General features: G+C 38.2%; 1 protein-coding gene across 8 annotated transcripts in view; it reads left to right on the top strand.

Moving 5' to 3' along the window:
* ATXN1 (ataxin 1) overlaps positions 1-21,429 on the top strand; it is a 530,883-nt gene that overhangs the window by 303,413 nt on the left and 206,041 nt on the right. For all 8 annotated transcript variants that reach the window (XR_011169127.1, XM_069092453.1, XM_069092456.1 and 5 more), the window contains one exon: positions 17,280-17,403. The gene's annotated coding sequence lies outside the window, so the exon portion shown is untranslated. The remainder of the gene's footprint in view (positions 1-17,279; positions 17,404-21,429) is intronic.

Here is a 21,429-nt window from a genome sequence, read left to right as displayed (position 1 = left end):
TTTCAGTCAATTGTGTGGCTATATAGTCTGTTAATAGAATATCGTTTGAGGAAGTCTGCCCAGTACATACATAGTGAGTGCTTAATACATCTTGTTGACTGACTTGACTCCTTATGTTATCATCAAGAATTACTCTTGGTGCATGTATAGTTCTTCTTATAAAAAATTTACAGAGATGAGGAATTTTAAATATGGGTCACTGCCGATATTCGCCTCATTGTCTTTTTGGGGGGTAATACAACCATCTTTGATTTTTCTCCCATTGTTTTGATTCTTCCTGTCCTTGCTCCCTACTCTCCCTATCTTATAAGACAATTTCTGAAGGCTTTCAATATGATGTTGCCTCTAAAATGGATTTCCTCTTGTTGGTTCAACCTCTGTTATCATTATCCTAAGTACCATTTAAACTTCCTTATAAAGCTCTTATGGGAGATTGAGGTTTTACAGCCCAAATATAATGGTTCCTTTGTCACTAATGAGGAAACTAGATCATCATAGAAAGATTGAGACATTTGTTCCATTTTCCATCCATTGTTGTCCTCTGCTTTCCTACCTCCCACTCATTGCCTCCACTTTCTCACCTCCTACTGGCTTCTCTACCCGCTTAATCTGGCTGCTTGACTGAAACTGCTTTCTTGGAGCTTACCAACAATCTCTTAACTGCTAAAGCCAGTGACATTTTCTCAGCCATTATATTTCATGGCCTCTGAAGTTTTTGACAGTGTCAACCATCCTATCCTGAATACTCTCTCCTCCTTCTACTATGCCCTTGAGTGTTCTGCCTGTCTGGCTGCCCCTCAGTGGACTTTACAAGATCATCTTTTATCTCCTGCCCCTTGAATGTGGTTGCCTTTCAAGGCTGTGGCATGAACCTTCTTTCCTCTTTCTATACAGTCTTTCAGTGAGCTAATTAGCTCTCATACATTCAATTATCATTACTACTCTCTGACCCAAATTCATAATCTAACCTTAATCTTTCTCCCAGAGTTCCAGGCCACCATCACCAACTCTTTGTTGAAAATATCCACCTCAGTGTCATAGTTTGTACATGAAATTAAGCATGTATAAATCATAGCTTATTATCTTTCCATCTAAAACCAACCTTCCTTCAAATACCCTGATTTCTTTTAAGGCAGGAGTCCTTTTTTTGTGCAATTTTTAAAAAATTTAAACTTAAATACAAAATAAGAAAAGGAAAAAGAAACAAACTTAAATACTAAAACTAAAATAATGCAAAAGGAAAAAAAAGCATTGTCATGTGTGAGAGAGGCTTCAAAATATATAGCAATAAGTTTCCATTTCAAGAAAGCCTATAAGATACTATACATTGTATTGAGAGCTGTCCATCTTTGTTTCCTTGCATGTTTTCTTTTGTTCTCTGCTTTGTACTTTGTTCTTTTTCCCCTTCCCCTTCCCCCTCCCCAAGGCTACAATTAAGTGGGGATATATTTACACACATATATACATGCATGTACACATATGCATATATACACAAAGATATACATATATGTGCATATATCCATGCATACATACACTTACATATACCTATATTTAGATACCAATAATCATAGTCATATACATTCATACACATCTGTGTAAGACAGTACTATACTTATTTATGCTCTGTTTCTCTGATATAACCTCTTCTTTCATAAGTCCAAGTCTTTCCATATTTTCCCAGGTCCACAACTCATCATTTCCTACCCCACAGCAACATTCCTACTTTATACTGTCTAGTTCTTTTGAATAGGCCAAAACAACATTGATAAAGATAGCTGACACATAGTGTAGTTTCCCTTTTCTTTTTTGATTAAATCTATTAGCCTTAACTTTGTCCAAGATCATGATTACCACTCCCTGCTTCTTCTTCCCTAACAGGAGTTCTTAATTTGTGATGTGTTAACTTAATTTTTTTTCTCTTTTGATAACTGCATTTCTATGTAATTAATTTTCTTTATAATTCTACTTATTTTAGTTTATGCATTTAAAAATATGATTAGCCAGAGGAGTCTATAAGCATCACTGAACTGCCAAAGAGCTCCATGACACCCAAAAGATGAAGAACCCCTGCACTAAGAAAAATACCATCTTTCATCATCCAGATTCACACCCCAATTCTTCCCTCTCCCTCACTTTCTATGTACAGTTAGTTGCCAAATCCTGTCAATTATTCTTCCACTACAGCTGTCACATTTATCCCCATTTCCCTGCTATGACTAGTGGGGTGAATAACACCAATGATAAATTTACCAATTTGGTATAAATTGAACTATCAAGCACATGGATGGCCAGGGGAGCAGTAAGCTCAATAAAATACATGTTTATTAATAAAGACATTGCTAAAATAGAAATGGAATCCTTAATAATCATAGAATCATAGAGTTTGAAGCAGAGAGGTCATTGAAACTAACATTTTATTTTACAGACTAGGAAACTGAGGCACAGAGAAGTTAATTGACTTGTCCAAGGTCACACATGCAAACTATGAGAACTGAGATTCAAACTCAGGCCCTCTGGCTCAAATCCAGTGCTCCTTTCCCTGTACCTTGATGCTTCTTTTGGAATGGATTGCTAAACTGAATAACCTCCCTCCCTTTTCTGTCACTTCATCATTGTTACTGCTAAAATGTTTTTTTTTTTTGAGGGGGATGTGACCCTGTAGGACTTGGGTTCATCTTTTTGCCTCTGTGTTTAATAGATTACTATCCAAATAATTCGTTACCTAGTAACTTTTGGAGAAATTATTCTTTTTGGATGACCTTCTCTGTGCCTAGCTGGGTTAGTTCTTAGAAAGGAAACTCAGTCTGGTTCTTAACTTTTCCAAAATGGCAGAGCCTACTATACCCTGCCCCCTGCTGGCAAAACCTTGGAAAGCCAAGGTCACCTCCACACTGATGAGATATTGGAGTGACACATTAGTAGACCATTACATTTCTCATTTAATTTAATAGTACATATTTTATTTGTAGAATGTTAAGATACAGAGCACTTTTGTCACAATCCTGTGAGACAGGTAGTGATATCCCCTTCATTTCCATTTTGCAGGTAAGGTAACGGTGGCTGACCAGCTCCTCCAAGACAGGTCAATTTTACCTTCACAATATCCCTCATATACAGCCCTTCTTACTTCGGGCGGTTGCTACCATCCTGGTGTAGGCCATCATCACCACATTCCAGTCTGTCCTCCACTAAGCTGTCAAAGTGAAATTCCTAAAGATCTGACCATGTCACCCTACTACTGAGTAAGCTTCAGTGGTTCCCAATCACCCATAGAATTAAATGCAAAACCCTCTATTGGACATCTAGAACTCTTCAGGACTTCACTTTCCTCCCCACCACTTTCCTAGTCTTATACCTTGTATATGCTCCACTATATACTCTGAAATCCAGTGACATTGGTCTCCTTGCTCTTCCTCAAACAAGAAATTCCGTCATCAATTCTAGGCATCTTCACTGACTGTACCTCATGCTTGAGATACTCTCATTTTTCATCTCTGCCTCTTGGCTTCCTTTAAATCCCAACTAAAATCCCACCTCAAAAAGGAAGCCTTTCCCAATCCCTCTTAATTCTATTGCTTTGCCTATATTGATTGTTTCCTAATTATCCTGTAGATAGCTTGTTTGTACATTTGTTTTTATGTTGTCTCCTCAGTTAGACTGTGATTTCCTTGAGAACAGGGACTGCTTTTTACCTATCTTTGCATTATCTGTTCTTAGCATAACACCTGACATTAATAAAGGTGATTAATAAATGTTTATTGATTTATTATTGGCTGATAAAATGACTTAGCCACAGTCACACTGCTCAAGAGAAAAATGCAGAATTAGAACTCTCTGATTTTACAGCTAATAACTCTTTCCATGGTCAATATTTATAGACAGCCTCTCATGTACAGGCACTATACAGAGAATACTTAGGACCATACGCACTCTTTCTTGATTGAGCAAGACAAAAATTGATGAATGCATGACTGCACTTGGAAGAACTTATATCCATGTGCTTTCATATCTGAACAAGCAAGATCTGCATTCACCGAAGCAGATGCCAATGTTCCTGTATCTTTTTGCTTATCTGAGTCATCATCCTGTTGTTTAAATTAGGCGTTGGGTTCCATTTCTGTTCACTCTGCAGCTAGCTTCATCCATCAAAAGCACTCCAAGGCATTACTTAGTTCTGGGATCCTCAGAAACAGATTTAGAATTTTCCAAAGTTTCTGACCAGAAAGAAACGATTCTTCCATCCCCTTGGTCTCCGTTAACCCCACCCCTACCCTGGCCCATGTAAGATTTTTTTTTTATGTACTCATTGTACTGAAAAATCACACTTCTGAAAATGCAAATTTGTCTAAGGAAATACTTTTACTAGCATAATTTTAAATGTTTTTATTGAAAATATAATGTATAGTATAATTTGTAAGGCTTTCAAATTGATCTCTGAGCTGGAAGAATTGTCACTGAGATGGAAAGAGGCTAGTTTAATAATTTTTTAAAAAAATTTTCCCCTTTCCTGCTGGGGTCAGCATAAACAGGAATCTTTTTTTTTCTTTTTCCTTCTTTTTTTTTGTTTCTGTGTTATTATTATTATTATACCAGAAGACCTGTAAGGGAGGAATGCTGAATTCTGAATTAAAAATAGCATTTTTATGTCCTCCCACTCACTGTACTTCAGTGCACTGTGAATGCCTTTTATAAATGCAGACATTCTGCCTGGCTAGATAAAAGAAGCTGTCACTTCATTTTCATAACGAAGTCATTCCCAGGAGAATTTCATTGTTTTAGCAATAGAATTTTTCTAAAAGGTCTCTTATTTTGCCTGAAAAAGGTAACAAAAATGAACTTTTGAGAGCTCATTCTACAAAACAATTAGGGAAAGAGGTTCTCTCCCTTTTGATGTGTTGAGAATTGTATGTGGGAGAATCCCCTGAGACCTGATATTAGGGTAAATCTGGAAGGTTGAGCTTGGGGAGGGAGGAAATCAAACCCATTAGCCTTGCTAGACAAAAGATAAGAGCATGCCATTTGCCCTGCATATGTGTGTGTATGTTCTAGAGCTGTTTAGCAAAAATCAATTATTATTTTTAAAATAGCTTAAGTATCAATTTATTTTTTTTTAATTTTTAAGAGATGCAAGAAGCATCTAGAACAGGGATTTTTCACCTCGGGTCTGTGAACTTAAAAAAAATGATAACTGTATTTAAACATAATTGTTTCCTTTTGTAGTTCTGGGTGTTTTATTTTATACATTTAAAAACATGATTCTGAGGAGTCCATAGGCTTTACCAAAGTGCCATAGGGGTCCATGGTACAAAAACAAAACAGAAAACAACAAAATGTTAAAGCCCCTTATCTAGAATAAGTATAATGTTGGGAATTATCTGAGTGTTATTGGTGAAATCTTGATTTCTACCACTGATGTCATTTTTTTTTTTTAGAATAGAAAGGATTTAGGAAAAACTTGCTTATTCCTTGTAGGGGTTGGTTGGTCTGTAACTTTTCCAGAGCCTTCCATTCATTGACTGTTCTTTTTCAGCTCGTCCCATTTCCTGGGCTTACTATGTACTAGTTTCTCAGCATGTACTACAGGTTTATACTCTATAGCAGTACTTAAAACATTCTCCAACAGGCATGTGTGCACATGTAGGAACATACATAAATGGACACATACTGATCTGTGCCCCAAATAGTGAATCAGATCTTCCATTCATAGAAAGGAAGAAGTAAAGAGTGAATAATCACATTTCTTGGCTTCTGTACCATACCAAGTAACCCACATCAAAGTATACCTGCCTTGATTGTTTCAAAAGGTAATCCCTGCTCTTAATGCCAAGTAGTATTTATCTCCATTACATAGTGTTCATGGCTGGCCCTGTTAAAAACTCTGCTTTGTGCTAGAATAGTGTTATTAAGCCACCCTTCCAAGTAGAGGTGTCTTCAATAGTGCTTTTGTTTTAAAACACTCTTGTTCTAGTTTTCTTGGAGAGTCACAGTACTTATCCATGTAGGCTCCCCACCTGAGGACAACAGGAAAGAAGTTAAAATATGACAAATTTTCCACTCGCTTGTTTTTGGCTTCATAAAAGAGAAAAAGAAAAATAACATAGAGAAGACCAATGAGGCTGATGTAAATGAAACTGTAAAATGCCTTCTGATCACTGATTGTCTTTGAAGTCACATAATTAAAAGTCTTGCTAACTGTATTTTTGAAAATATTTTTGTAGTTAGTAGTCTTCAGGTGACTGTTCCCAAATTTATTAACTATTGACTTTTTTCAGAATTTATTTATTTTTAGTTTTCAACATTCATTTCCACAAGAGTTTGAGTTCCAAATTTTCTCCCCATCACTCCCCTACCCCCACCCCAAGATGACAAGCGTACTGATTATTCCTTCCCCCAGTCTGCCCTCTCATACATCCACCCTATCCCTCCTCAATCCCCCTCCCCCTTACTTTCTTGTAGGGCAAGATGGATTTCTATCCCCCATTGTCTGTATATCTTATTTCCCAGTTGCATATAACAACAATTTTTTAACATTTGTTTTTAAATCTTTGAGTTCTAGATTCTCTCCCTTCTTCCATCCTCACTCACCCTCACTGGGAAGACAAGCAATTCAATATAGGTTATATACATGTGTAGTTATGCAAAACATTTTCATAGTAGTCATGTTGTGAAAAACTAACTCTATTTCCCTCTCTCCTGTCCCGCCCCCCCCCATATATTCTGTTTTTTTCCTTTGACTGTTTCCCTTTTCAAAAGTGTTTGCTTCTGACTACTCCCTCCCCAAGTCTGCCCTCCCTTCTATCATTCCCCTCTCTTATCCCCCTTCCCTCCTACTTTCTTGTAGGGTAAGATACCTAATTGAAACTATTGCTTTTCAATAAGGATTTTGAGTCTTGTAGTCAATTATTATGATGATTTTGGGTAATAAGATCTCACAAAGGGGAAAAATGATGGTGAATATCTAATTCTTCCAAAATTGTTTATTATTATTGTCATTGCTTGTTGTTATTAAAGAAACAATAAGCTCCCAATCCTTACATGGTGAGCTCCTGGAAGCTAGGGACTGGTCTGGCATTTCTTTGTATCCTCAGTATCTCATACCTAATAGGTGCTTAATAAATGCTTGTTTACTAGGGGGAGAGAGGGAATATGCATACTGAGCTTCTAGTTCTAAAGATTTTGTTGACTTTTTTGCAAAAATGGCCGGGGGGGGTGGTAATTGGGGAAGATAGACGGTCAGATGAAGAAATTGAAAGAATCAGTTGTATTTTTTAGCCAGCAGACCTTTAATTTAGAGCTGCCTATAAATGAACATAGCAGGATACCTGTATACATCTTTACTTTTGGATTGACAAAACACATTTCCCTAATACTCAATTTAAATGATAATACTTCCAAGTAGAACAAGAGTTGTAGAGAGTACCCCAGGGACAATGTGTGCGATAACTCCTACTGGTCTAAAAGGAGGTGGGTAACCAAATATAATGGTAAAAGCTAAGGTTATTCGTGTTTTGTTAGTATTCTTCATCTCTTCCTTTTTGGCAACACGGTGGTTAAAGGGGACAATGTCTTAATTGTCAGTGAGAAGTCAAATCTTCTTCATATGTGTCTTTTAGGAGACCCAAGGTTAAATTTAGAGCCATCCAGTACAGGCCAAGTCTATCTGCTACATAAGTCACTTATGCCAACTCTCATTTTGGCATTGTCTGAAAGTAATTTTTTTTTTTTACTTTTCCTCCCAGACCTCCTCCTTCCCCTAACCTCTTTATTTCTTTAGATGGTACCACCCTCTGAAGATATATGTTTATAATAACTTTGGAGTCATCTTTGGCCATTTCCTCTCTTTCATTGCCTCCTAAGGTCCTCTAGGCCTCACCATCTGCCCTTCAGACCCACAGCACTGCCATCCGATACACTGCCATCACGAAGAACCCCTGAGCCATGCCATCCCACATGCTTTCTATCTGCATTGTAGCTGAAACTTCTCTTATATGCATGCTGTCTCCTTCAATTAGATTGCTTGAGAATAGGGATGGTTTTGACTTTCACATTTGTATCCCAAATGCTTATAGCACATAGTAAGTGCTTATTAAATGGTTTTTTAAACCAATTAATTAATTAATTTCCCTACCCACATATGCTGTTAAGGTTTATGGATTCTATAATTCTTTCCTTTCCTCTCACACTGCAGCTAGTTTAGTTTAAACCCTCATTATCATGAGCCTATACTGTTATAATAACTCCTATGTCTAATATATCTCCCCTTTAGATCTAGTGTTCTTATACTTTACAACTCCCCAACACACACACACACACACACACACACACATCCAGAGACATCAGTTTCTTTACTCGTCTTCAAGTGAAATATTCCATTTTATGACTTTGGGCATTTTCACAGCTGTCCTTCATATAAGACACGCTACGCTCTCTGTCCTCATCTTCACCTTCTGGCTTCCTTCAAGTCCTGGTCAAAAATTCTACCTTCTGTAGGAAAACTTTGCCAGTCCTACTTAATCCTAGTGCCTTCCCTCTATTGGTTATCTCCAATTTATTCTCAATTTATCCTGTATGTCTATACATAGTTATTTGCATGTTGTCTCCCCCATTAAACGGTGAGCTCCTCTAAATCGGGTCTGTCTTACCTTTCTTTTGCCTTGCCAGTGCTTAGCACAGTGCCTGGCACATAGTAAGTACTTGATGTAAATGTTTGTTGACTAACTTATTACCCTAGGAAGTAATTTTCCCATTGAATTACTTGTTCCCTTCATATGATTCAGAAACATCTGGTGAATTCCCATTATCTCTGGAATAAAATTTAAATGTTAGATATAGACATTCAAGGCTTGCCACAACCTGCTTCACATTTACTTTTCTGGGCCAATGTCTTTCTACTGTCTTTCCTTTTTATTTTTTTAGAGGGCAATTGGGGTTAAGTGACTTGCCCAAGGTCACACAGCTAGTTTTTGTGTTAAGTGTCTGAGGTCGGATTTGAACTGAGGTCCTCCTGATTCCAGGACCAGTGCTCTACTCACTGCACCACCTAGCGGCCCCTTCTTACTACTTTCTTATATCTCCCATCAGCTTGTGTTTTTATATTTGTATGCCCAACTGTTGACATAGTGCTTCATATATACTGAGGGCTTAATTAATGCTCTCTCATTTCTTTATTTATTCATTCATTTGCTCATTTATCTGTCTCTTTGTTTATTTACCTTTTATATATGTATTTTCCCTTCAGGGAAAGGAAGGAATTGTTTCCTTTCAGTTTTCTCCAGAGTAGGCACGGTTACTGATAGGTTTTTCCCCCTCAAGATCTTTGATTTCTTCACTACCCACTTGCCCAGAGGAATTTCCTTTTTCCCCATGCAAATCAGCACTTCTTCCACAACTGAGTTGCCTGGGGCCACTTAGGAGTTCCTTAACTTGTCCAAGCCAGTGTGTATCAGTCAGGGCTTGACCTCAAGCCTTCCTAACTTCAAGGCCATTTCTCTATTTACAGAATCATACTGCCTTCTCATTCCTGGCACATAGTAGGTGATTAACTAAAAACAAACAAACAAACAACTTTCAAAAAATGAATTGAATATATTCAATTGGACTCACCAAATTGAACTGTCCTTATCCTCCATTCTCACTCTCCCTTCTCCATTATTCCTCGAATGGGTTTTCCCTTATTTGATTTTCTTCATTGTACTGACTCTTAGTCTTCTTTTTTTTGGAGCTGATACTAAAATTAATTTCACTTCCATGAGCATATTCTAACTCATAGCAGGGAGGAGATAGCCCAAGGCATCCTAGAGGCCAGCAGACTGCCAATCTGGGAAGAAAACATTGCCATGGAGATAATCAAGATTATGGTTATCAATGATGACTTAATCAAACCTTTCAAATTAAGTTAAATGTGTGACCTTTATACAGAGATACTTTCTGCCTTTGCTTTCCGTTTTCTCCCTATCGCAATGTAGTAAACAGCTATAAGGGAACTCCCTTTGAGCTCTGTCTAGGAATTTGTCCTGTGTTAAATGCCCTGGACTCAGTGAATCTTTCCTGGGAAATCTATGAGTCCCTGGCCATTGTGAATGACATTTATCTTTCTTTTCAATCAAATTCTCTTGTGGAGGAAATATTTTCCAACATGGCAGTTATCCGCAGTCCTGTCTATTTCTCTTAGGTCCTTTGAAGAGCTGCAGTTCCGAACTGAAAAAAGAGACTCTTATAAAAACCTTTTTATTGACTTATTAGGGTTTCTGTAATGATTTTTATGCAAGTAAACGGAGTGTGATTCCCCATACAATGCCAGTGGGGAACGAGGAGGACAGGTAAATATGCACAAGTCAATGTGAAACTGCTACATCAAATTTTCCAAAACCGAACAAAATGTTTCCTCATATTTTAAGTGTGTTCTTTCTCTAGTAGTCTGTCATCCTTTAGGTTCATTAATGTTATCCCTTCCCAGATGCACACTGTGACACTGTGATTATATGCAGCATGAAACCCCAAAGATCTCTCAGTTCAGTAGTTAATGGGTATTCTCCTGATGCTCTGTCCTGAGTCCTCTTCTCTTCTCCTTCTATAGGATCTTCTTTTATGAGCCCCTCAGCTCAGTGATCCTTTATATGAAGATCATTCCCAGATCAATATATTCAACCCTGTTATCTCTTCTGAGTTCCAATGTTGTACCATCAACTGCCTTTTAGATTTCTCAAATTAGATGTCCCATAAACATTTCAAGCTCAATGTGTGTAAAAACAGAGCTCATTTTGCTTCTCCCCAAAACCATACCTCTTCTAAACCTCACTATTATTCTCAAGGGCACTACCATCTTCCTACTCATCCCTGCTCTAAACTTCAGTGCCATCCTTGAATCTTCTTTCACATGATGGATTCTAAATATCCAATCTGTTGCCTAGTCTTATCATTTCTGTCTTCATAATATCTTTCATATATGCCTCCTTTGGGAAGTGAGGGGGTAAAGTGGATCAATTGACAGTCCTGGAATCAGGAAGACTCATCTTTCTGAGTTCAAATCTAGTCTCAGATACTCACTAGCTGTATCACCCTGGGCAAGTCACTTCACTCTGCCTCACTCTCCTCATTTGTAAAATGAGCTGGAGAAGGAAATGAGAAACTACTCCAGTGTCTTTGCCAAGAGAACCCCTAATGGGGTCACAAAGAGTTGGACATGACTAAAAAATCATGGAACAGAATAAAAAAAAATGTTCCTTTTTCTCCCAGGTCCCAGCTCTTTACCTCATAGCTGGACTATTGAACTAACCTTCTGGTTGGCCTCCCCTCACAAAGTCTTTACCCTCTCCAGTCTCTCCTCCACTCTGCTGAAAAAATGATTTTCTGAAAGTGACATTCTAAATATTTCATTCCCCTTCCTGCTCTGTTACCTCTTGGATCAAATACAACATGTTTCATTTGTCATTTAAAGTCCTTCACAACCTGGATCCTTCCTACCTTTCCAGTCTTCTTGCACTTTACTCCCTGCATCTACTCACTGGCCTTCCATGTTTTTTCACCCATTGGGTCCTTGACCCGTTGGCAGTCAGTTTTCTGAGCCCTCATGCCTGGAATGTGTTTGCCCCTCACCTCCATCCTGGCTTCCTTCAGGACTCAGCTCAGATCCCATCTTCTGCAGGAGGCCTTTCCATGTATTCTCACCCCTTTGCTTCCTATCTTCACTTTGATATTACCTTCCAACTCTTCTGAACATACCTCTTGTGTCCAAAGTGATTTGTGTATGACTCCTCTGTTGGAGTGTGAACTCCTTGAGGACACAGATCTTGAGTTTGAATTTTTTTTTATCCCAGGTGTTTATCACAGTGCCTAGTATATAGTAAGCACTTAATAAATGTTTATTGACTTCTTTGTATAATTGACTTTTTTTTTATTTTTGGAGGGGGGAAGGTAGGGCAGTTGGAGTTAAGTGATTTGCCCAAGGTCACATGTCTAGTAAGTGTTAAGTGTCTGAGGTCACATTTGAACTCAGGTCCTCCTGACTCCAGGGCTGGTTCTCTATTCACTGCCCCTATAATTGACTTTTCTATCATAAAATAAAGATCTTGGTTTTTCAGAGAAGTCACATTCAGGGAACATCTAAAATATGTATAAGATTGCAAAACAGACTCCAAAATCAAATTTTAAAGTGACTTAGGTTGCTTAGTCTAAAGAAGTCCAGGCTAAGATATAACATGACTGCAATTATGTGAGAGACTATTATTTGGAGCATGGTAACCTGATATCCTCTGATTGGTAATCATCTTAGGGAATAGAAATGGGCATAAATTACAGTAGCAGAGACTCCTGTAACATGTTTCTCAAGGAGTTTGGGTAATTTCAATTAAGCAGATATATTTTTAATCACCTACTGTGTGCCTAGCCCCATGCCCAAGATCTTGCCACCAAAGCTCTTGTATCTCCTAATCCTGGAAACTGGTTTACATGCTTGAAAACAAGAGTGATATAGTACAGAGAATACATATGTGTGTGTTTATATGAGTGTATACTGAGAGGCACTTCAGCATGGTGGATATATAATCATAATCACCGAGACCTGAATTCAATTTCCATCTCTGACACACACTAATAGCCTGACCATAAACAAACCGTTTAGTCTTTAAGTGCCTCAGGCAACTCTATAGATTTTAAATTATAGAAGAGTTACTGAAGAGTAATCAGTCAAGGGGAGTTTCCAAGCTTCCATTCTGGGGAGTTTCCTTTACTAATAAAATCATGGGTTAGTACCAAGACACACACACACACACACACACACACACACACACACACACACACAAGATAAAGCACTAAATTAAGTAAAATCATCACCTGAAGTCTTTGGTACAGACTAAAAGTGCTATTCAGAATGGGGAGGAATGTGGGTTGTGTAATTTCCTTCTCTGAAAAGAGGAGGTAGTTCTCAGCCTGGAGAAGATGCTTGTCTTTGGGCAGAATATTGGACCAAATTACTTCCAAGAGTTGTTTCTAGGGGCGGCTAGGTGGCCCAGTGAATAAAGCAATGGCCCTGGAGTCAGGAAGACCTGAGTTCAAATCTGGCCTGGGACACTTAATATTTACCAGCCTTGTGACTTTGGGCAAGTCACTTAAGCCCAACTGCCCTGCCTTCCCCCCCTCCAAAAAAAAAAAAGAGTTGTTTCTATCATTGTCTATTTCTTTGTCTGTCCAACTTTTTACACCAGGGAGATCAGCAGAGAGCACTGTCTTAATGAATGATTTTAAACTCAGTCTGTATCTTGGACCATGTAAATTTCAGAAGTCTGGAGTGTAAGGAATTTTTTTTTCCCGACTATGATTTTTTTTTTTTTGCTTTTTGGAGGGCAAATGGGGTTAAGTGACTTGCCCAAAGTCACACAGCTAGTTTTTGTGTGTGTGTGTTAAGTGTCCAAGGTCGGATTTGAACTCAAGTCCTCCTGACTCCAGGGCTGGTGTTCCCTACTATGATCTTAAATAAAGACTCACACCATCTTATTTCACTTTTAGTGGACTGGTTTATTTCAAATAAAGTTTAAATCTGATATCTCTTTGATAATTACTACTCCCCCTCCCCGTCCCAAATGACAATTAGTTTAAGGGTATGGTGAATGACATATTCATTAGGAAATCAATGAAGCTAACATGAGCTGTGAGAATGGTACAAGTTGGTTTCTTCATTCATAGGAAAACATGAATGAACCTGTCCCATGCTGCTCTAGGGAACCTGAAGGGAAAGGGGTTGGGGAGAGGATTACTGATTTACCTTGGTTGAAGGCTTAAGCCAGGCCAACTCCTGGAACAGAGTAAGCAGTGGAAAGAGTCCAGATGAGCACAACATTTCCAGTTCTTTTTATGTTGGTGGGTCAGGGTGCTCATCTTGTTAAGAAAACAGAGGGACAAAGAAAGAAAACCATCAGCATAGCACCAAAAAACCTAGACTCCAAAGATCTGATACTTTCTGTCTGTGTGCCTGTGGCAAGTCATTTTAACTATTCTGAACCTGTAAAAGCAGGGATATTAATTAAACTAACTGCTTCCTCCATTTTTTTCCCACTGAGGAACATACTTTATAAACCTTGAAGTACCATGTAAATTGAAATTATTCTTATAAATAGTTGTTGAAATGAGCTGCATCCTAGGTTCATGAGAGAAATTATGAAAGGCTTCTCTTATTAGAGGGTGAACAAACAGGAGGCAATTAAGGGAAGGCATCTAACCTTAAATTGCCAAGCTGATTTTTCAGAGGCTTGCATGTAACTGGGTTCATATTTAAGTCTTCCATTTAAATTATATTCTTCTTGATTCTAATCTTCAGTTAATCAATCATTAAATATTTATTAAATGACTTTTTCTTTATGGATCATGATGCTGGATGAGATTTAAAGTTCAGATAAGATACAGATCAGACCCTGCTCTCATGTAACTTGTGGTTTAGTAGGTGGCATATGACACAAATATAATTCAGTTTGGTAAAATTGATAAAGCACCTACTATGTACCAAACAATGTGCTAAGCACTGGGGATAAAATAATTCATTTTAACAGGATTTTATTTTTCCCCAACTACATGTAAAAATAATTTTAACAATTTAAAAAAAGTTTTGAGTTCCAAATTCTGTCACACCCTCTCATATTCCCTCCCAAAGATGGCAAGCAATTTGATATAGGTTGTACACGTACAATCATGGGAAATATTTTCATATTAGTCACTTTGTGCAAAAAGACTGGAAGAAAAAAATAGTATGCTTCAGTCTTTTTTCAGACAAATCAGTTCTTTCTCTGGAGGTGGCTAGTGTTTTTTATCGTGAGTCCTTTGGGATTGTTTTAGATTATTGTATTGCTGAGAATAGCTAAGTCATTCACAGTTCTTCATCTTACAATATTGCTGTTGTTATGTACAATGTTCTCCTGGTTCTTCTCTCTTCACTTTGTATTGGTTCATCTAAGTCTTTTCCAGGTTTTTCTGAAATCATCCTGCTTGTTATTTCTTATAGCACAATAATATTCTGTTACAATCATATACCACAACTTGTTCAGCCATTCTCTAATTGATAGCCATCCCCTAAATTTCTGATTCTTATTCACCACAAAAAGAGTTGCTACATTTTTGTACAAAGAGGTTCTTTTTTCTTCTTAATTTCTTTGCGATACTTGGATCAAAGAGTATACAAAGGTTGATTATGCTTTGGGCATAGTTCCAAATTATTCTTCAGAATGTTTGGATCAGTTCACAACTCCATCTATTGGTACCACCTATCACTGGGGATGCAGATAAGAAAAAGACATCCCTGACCTCAAGGAGCATAAGCAGAAAAGAAGTAGATCAAAGAACTAGGTTATCTGGAAAGATTTATGTGAACTGATGCTGAGTGAAGTGAGCAGAACCAGTAACAGCAACATTGTGTGATGATCAGCTATGATTGACTTAGCTCTTCTTAGCAATACAATGGTCCTAGAAAATTCCAAAAGACTCATGATGGAAAATGCTATCCACATCCAGAGAAAGAACTGTGTAGTCTGAATTTAGATTGAAGCATGCTACTTTCACTTTTTTGTTTTTTTCTTTCTCATGGTTTTCCCCTTTTGTTCTGATTCTTCTTTCACAGCATGACTAACACGGAAATATGTTGAACATGATCGCACATGTATAACCTATATTAGATTGTTTGCTGTCTTGGGGAGGGGAGATGGGAGGGAGTGAGAAAATTTTGGATCTCAATTTGGATAACAAATGAATGTTGAAAACTATCTTTACATGTAACTGGGAAAAATAAAATACTATTAAGTGGGGGAGAAAGAACTAGGTTATACCCCTAGCTATCACTTTCATCTCAGCTATATTTTTTAGTTCTTTATTTGTAATTGCATTTGTCAGTGCTTTTTATCAGGTCTAAAGTTGGAGTATAATTCATTCTTGGTTTTTCAGGCATAAGGTTTGAATGTAATTCATTCTTGTTTTTGATGAGCTAAGTGGCAACTTGTCTCCGTAGCAAATATTAGAAGCCCTGGATGATGACATTACAACTCCCACCTGTGTCCTGCCTGCTTGTTATCCTGGAAAAAGACATAAAGAATGTCAGCTGTGGGTGATTGGGGTGATTGCATGGGGGTAGTACAGGGAAGGACCCTAGTTTAGCACTTAAAATTCCATGTTTGTCATAGTCCCTACATCCCAAAACCACTAATGTGAGTTCCTTCACCTCAAGTATCCCTCTCAAGGGCACACAAGTCAAAATAACTTGATAGTATTGGCCCAGAAAGAGCTATTCCTGGCTACACTTTAAAAGAAAAGAGAAATATCAGAAATTCAGGCGTGCAAAACACCTATGATTAGGACATGAGTAGATCTTTTCTTTAAAAAAAAAATAAAGTCCAGGCATCCTTGAGAAATGGCCTTGCTGTGGTACTTTTCAGTATGTGTAAGCGTTATGCTCAGTGGGTGGATATGGAGGACAGCCAAGTGGAAAATTTCACAGCACCATAGACACATACCATGCACACACACAGCAGACTGACAATATCAGCCACTCACAGAGTGTATTCCAAGGAAGGAGGCGCCACCAAGCACTTCATTTGCTTCACCCCTCCCTCTACACATCCATTCCCTCCTCCCTTGCCAATCCCACCCCCCATCTCTATTCTTTCTTTTTGTCTTTGTCTTTTTCTCTCAGACTCAGAATTCCTCAGTGTCTCCTCCACTCCCCACCCACCCTTCTCTAGAAGAAAAATCTGCAGCATCGCTGATGGGGAAGATGTTTGGGTGCTGGAGAGATAATGATTGTTGGTGCTGAGCCATCCTTGCTTTTTATATTCTGGCTTAGTGTTCAGTAACAGGCTTATGACCACTAATAATACTTTCTATTTACATAGGGGCTTTCTTCTCAGGAAATGAGAATATTTTACAAACATGATCTTAATAATCCCAATAGCCCAGAGAGGTTTGGAAGGTACAAAAGATAATCACCCCCATTCACTCAACGTCAGTCGGTAAAGCTTAGTGGTCAGTCAGTTGGCAGGTTATAAAACAATACTGCAAACTTATCTGTAAGTGAGGCCTTTAACAAGGGTCTACTAGAAGCCTCAGTCCATTGGGCCTTACAGCATATTAATTTGTGTTCGAATCTTCAAATCTTAACTTTAAAAAAATCAATAAAAATTGGACTCCAGTGAAATGTATTTGGCTCATTTAAAATAGGGAAGGATATATCTGCTTGGATAATAAGCAATTTGGTACATATTCTTCTTTCTGATTTTTTTTCTTTCTTTCTGTTCATTTCAACGTAGGGTTTTTTCACTTTCTTATGAGAGAGAAAAGGAACATGAGCTTATGAGAAATCCAGCAACTTCTGAAAAATATCCGTGGTGAAGAATAAGCCGGGACAACCAGCAAAAGAACATAGTGAATGTTGTAAGTTAACAGCCATAGTGTGGCATCTGTAGTAATTTGTTTCGCCAAGTATTATGAATCACTGGATTTGACTGAGCTGGGATGAAGGGCTGGTACTATTAGTTATTATTAATTAATTTCTTTGATTATAGACAGAGGAAGCGATTGTTTACATTTGCATTTTATTGTCTTTCAACTTTTCCTGGGCAATACTCACAATCAACTTAAGGAGTTAGGGGGAAGCAATGCTAAGTCTCCCCATGATTCAAACACAACCACCATTTCTCTTGTTTTTGTTAAAGGACATCTACACAGTGGTTTCTGTAAATCATGCTGTTGAAGATTTATTGTGGAGTAGTTAATGAGAAGAGAAAAAGAATAATATATCTCAGGTTGGCATTAAATAGCCAAGATTTCCTCCTGAATAGTATTTTTATTTGCATGAGGCTTCAGTAGATTTAAATGGGCTTGTGACTTTTGCTAACCTGAAGGTATGTGAATATGAATGTTTTGTTATGTTCCTTTGATTCAGATTTGTCGTACTTTGGACAGTCTTATCAGGTCACCAGATTGGGATTTTGAGATTAGTTAAATAGCTTCTGTGTGTCAGTATCGAGTGAATTTTCATAAAAAGTTTTAATCTGAGTACTCAGGGGATTGAAGAGGGCTATCCTAGATGAGCTTCATGAGGCCTAGAAGTAGCATACCATTAGTTATGGTTGTGTCCTAGGAGGGCATACTCAGGGGCCTTGGTGTGTTTTGCTGAAACATGTAATGAAAAGAAATTCAGAAGAAAGTTTTCACCAGTAAAATTAATCACCTAAGAGAAACAAAAATTACCCTTGGCTGGGGATGGGAATTCACATGTGGGAATGTAGGAAAAAACCTCTGAATGCTTAGATAGATCTGTGTTGTCATTATCCTCTGATGATTGCAACCTCCCATGTTTTCTCATCTTGCTGATGCCTTTCTGTATACCCTTCACAAAGTATACATGTAAAACACTCGAGGCCTCTCTCTAGTTCTTTTAATGCAGAGTCTCCTTAGCCCTTTTTTGGGGGGATTGGAGTGAGAAATGGGTCAGAGTCCTTTGGCAGTCTAGTGAAACCAGATTAGCAGCTAGGCAGCACAGTAGATGGAATGTCAGGCATAGAGTCAGGAAGACTCATCTTTCTGGGTTCAAATCTGGTCTCAGACTCCTCTATTAGCTGTGTGACCTGGAGCAAGGCATTTAGCTCTCTCTGCCTCTTTTTCCTCATCTGTCAAATGAGCTGGTGAAGGAAACATTCAATATCTTTGCTAAGAAAATCCCCACAAGGAATAATGAGGAGCCAGACATGACTAAAAATGACTAAACAACAACAAAGAAACCTAAGGACCTCTTCTTAGAATAATGTTTTTTAAATGAATAAAGGAAAATACACAGGATTATAAAAGAAACCAACTATGTCAAAGTAAAATTATCAAAATATATCTTTTTCAAAATTTCACAGATCCCAGGTTAAGGGCCCCTGTTTTAATATCTTCCAAGTTCCAGTGTACTACATGGACTATCTGTTATCTCTTATACTGTACCATAATGTTTACAAAGTGATGGTGTGTGGGGGTGTTCAGGGAAGACTTGTACCTCTAGTGTGAGGACTGCCAAGCCCTTTTCAGGGCTGTTTTCCATTGGATCCACCTAACTGTCAACTGTGACTCCAAGAAGCTATAGCCTGCTCAACAGCGTATATCAAATGCATAAAGCATTTCAGCAGATGGGCTAAACCAGGTTGAAGGTAACTGAAGGGTTTGAAACCCTTCAGTGAGTTAGGGGGGGTGTCTACCTTAAGCATGTGAAGACTTCCCCTGATGGAATGGGTATATGAGAACAATTTGTTACAAAGGCCAAGGGAAAACTGCACTCATATCCCGATTGGTCCCTGGTCCTCTGGCCAGTGATTCAAGCAGAGCCACCATCTTTCTTGTTCTGGCTAAGGCAGCTAAAGCAGGCTCTATGGAGCTTTGTTGGACATTGAAGACACCAGGATCACCCACTGTATCCTGGGCCATCACCAGTCATCTTGACTCTGGAGGAGACAATGGGACCTACAACTTTATGAAACTCTGTCTCACTTAAATACAATTTATGTATGAATCAGAAGACATCACCCATAATATTTTACAAAGTGCTTTTCTTAACAATAAGCTTGTAAAGTAAATAAAGCAAATATATTATCTTCATTCTTCCAGCAAAAAAATTTGATACAGGCACAGCTGGCTTTCTCATCTGATCTCATGTTATTTTGCCTAGCCACTGCTGATTTAACCTGCTTCATGCTTTTAGCCTGCTTCAAGCTATCAACAAGTATTTATCAGCAACAATAGTAATAGCAGCTAACATTTATATGATACCTCAAGGTTTAAAAGTACTTTGCATATATTATCTCACTTGATCTTTACAATAACTCCATGAATTTGAGGCTATTCTAATTCCCATTTTGTAGATTAAGAAACTGGGACTGAGAGGTGGAGTCAGGATGGTGGAGAGAAGTCAGAAATTTGTCTGATCTCTCCCCAGCTTCATTCAGAAAGTCTAAAGCAAACCTCTAAAAGAATTCTATAGTGGCAGAATCCACAAAAAGAGAGAAACAATGTTACACACCCCAAGATAACTCATAAGGACTTCAGGAAAAGTCTTTCTCACTTGCGTAAAAGGGGAACATAGACCAGTGGAGGTGGTGTCTGGGCTAACCAGCAGGAAGCTTTGAGCCATGTCACAGATTAGCAACTGAGACCCCATGCTGCTGGCCATCTGTGAGGCCCAGAGCCCCAGAGCAACAAGCAAATTGCCAGCTCCCAAACCCAGGGCGGAATAGGACCCTAGGCCAGGCAACCCTAGCACAGTGGGCAAACCACCAGCTCCAGAGGCCCCAGTGCAGAAAGCCAGTAACCAGACCCCTAACCCCCAGTGCAAGAAGCTTGGGACAGTGTCCCCTATAGCCCAGGAGCAGAACTCAACTTTTAAAAATGAGCAAGAAACAAAAAAGAGCCCTGACCATAGAAAACTACTTTGGCAACAGGAAAAATTAAAACACAAACTCAGAAGAGACCAATAATGCCAAAATGCCTACATGTGAAGCCTCAAAGGGGAATAGGAATTGGTCTCAAGCCCAAAAAGTTCTCTCGGAAGAGTTCAAAAAGGATTTTAAAAATCAAGAGAGGTAGAAGAAAAATTGGGCAAATATGTGAGAGTAATGTAAGAGAATTATTAAAAAAGAGTCAACAGCTTGGAAAAGGCAGCACCAGAACTGACTGAAGAAAACAACTCCTTAAAAAAAAATAGAATTATCTAAATAGAAAAGGAGGTACAAAAGCTAACCAAAGAAAACAATGCCTTAAAAATTAAAATCAGGCAAGTGGAAGTGAATGACTCTTTAAGACATCAAGAATCAATCAAACAAAATCAAAAGAATGAAAAAAATAGGAAAAAATTTAAAATACCTCCTTATAAAAACAACTGATCTAGAAAATAGATCTAGGAGAGAATTGAATTATTGGACAACCTGAAAGCCATGATAAAAAAAAAAGAGTCTGGACAGCATCTTTCAAAAATTGTCAAGGAAAACTTCCCTGATATCCTGATTGGTCCCTGGTCCTGTGGTCCCTAATAGGACCAGAGGGTAAAATAGTCATTGAAAGAATCCACTGATCACTTCCTGAAAGAGATCACAAAATGAAAACTCCAAGAATAGTGCAGCCAAATCCCAGAACTTTCAGGACAAGGAGAAAATACTGCAAGCAGCCAGAAAGAAACAATTCAAATATCAAGAAGCCACAGTCAGGATTACACAGAATTTAGCAGCTTCTGCTTTAAAGGATAAGGGGACTAGGAATATAATATTCCAGAAGGCAAAAGAGTTTGGATTACAGTCAACAATCAACTACCCAGTAAAATTGAGCATAATCTTTCAGGGGAAGAGATGGATATTCAATGAAATAGGGGACTTTCAAACTTTCTGGTGAAAAGACCAAAGCTGAAGAGAAAATTTGGTCTTCAAATGTAAG

Source organism: Petaurus breviceps, unplaced genomic scaffold (assembly GCF_028583685.1).
Source record: "Petaurus breviceps papuanus isolate PSGF00001 unplaced genomic scaffold, PetGlider_PUasm1.0 190, whole genome shotgun sequence".
In the NCBI taxonomy this organism is placed as follows: Eukaryota; Metazoa; Chordata; class Mammalia; order Diprotodontia; family Petauridae; genus Petaurus; species Petaurus breviceps.
This window is presented reverse-complemented; position numbering and strand designations above follow the sequence as displayed.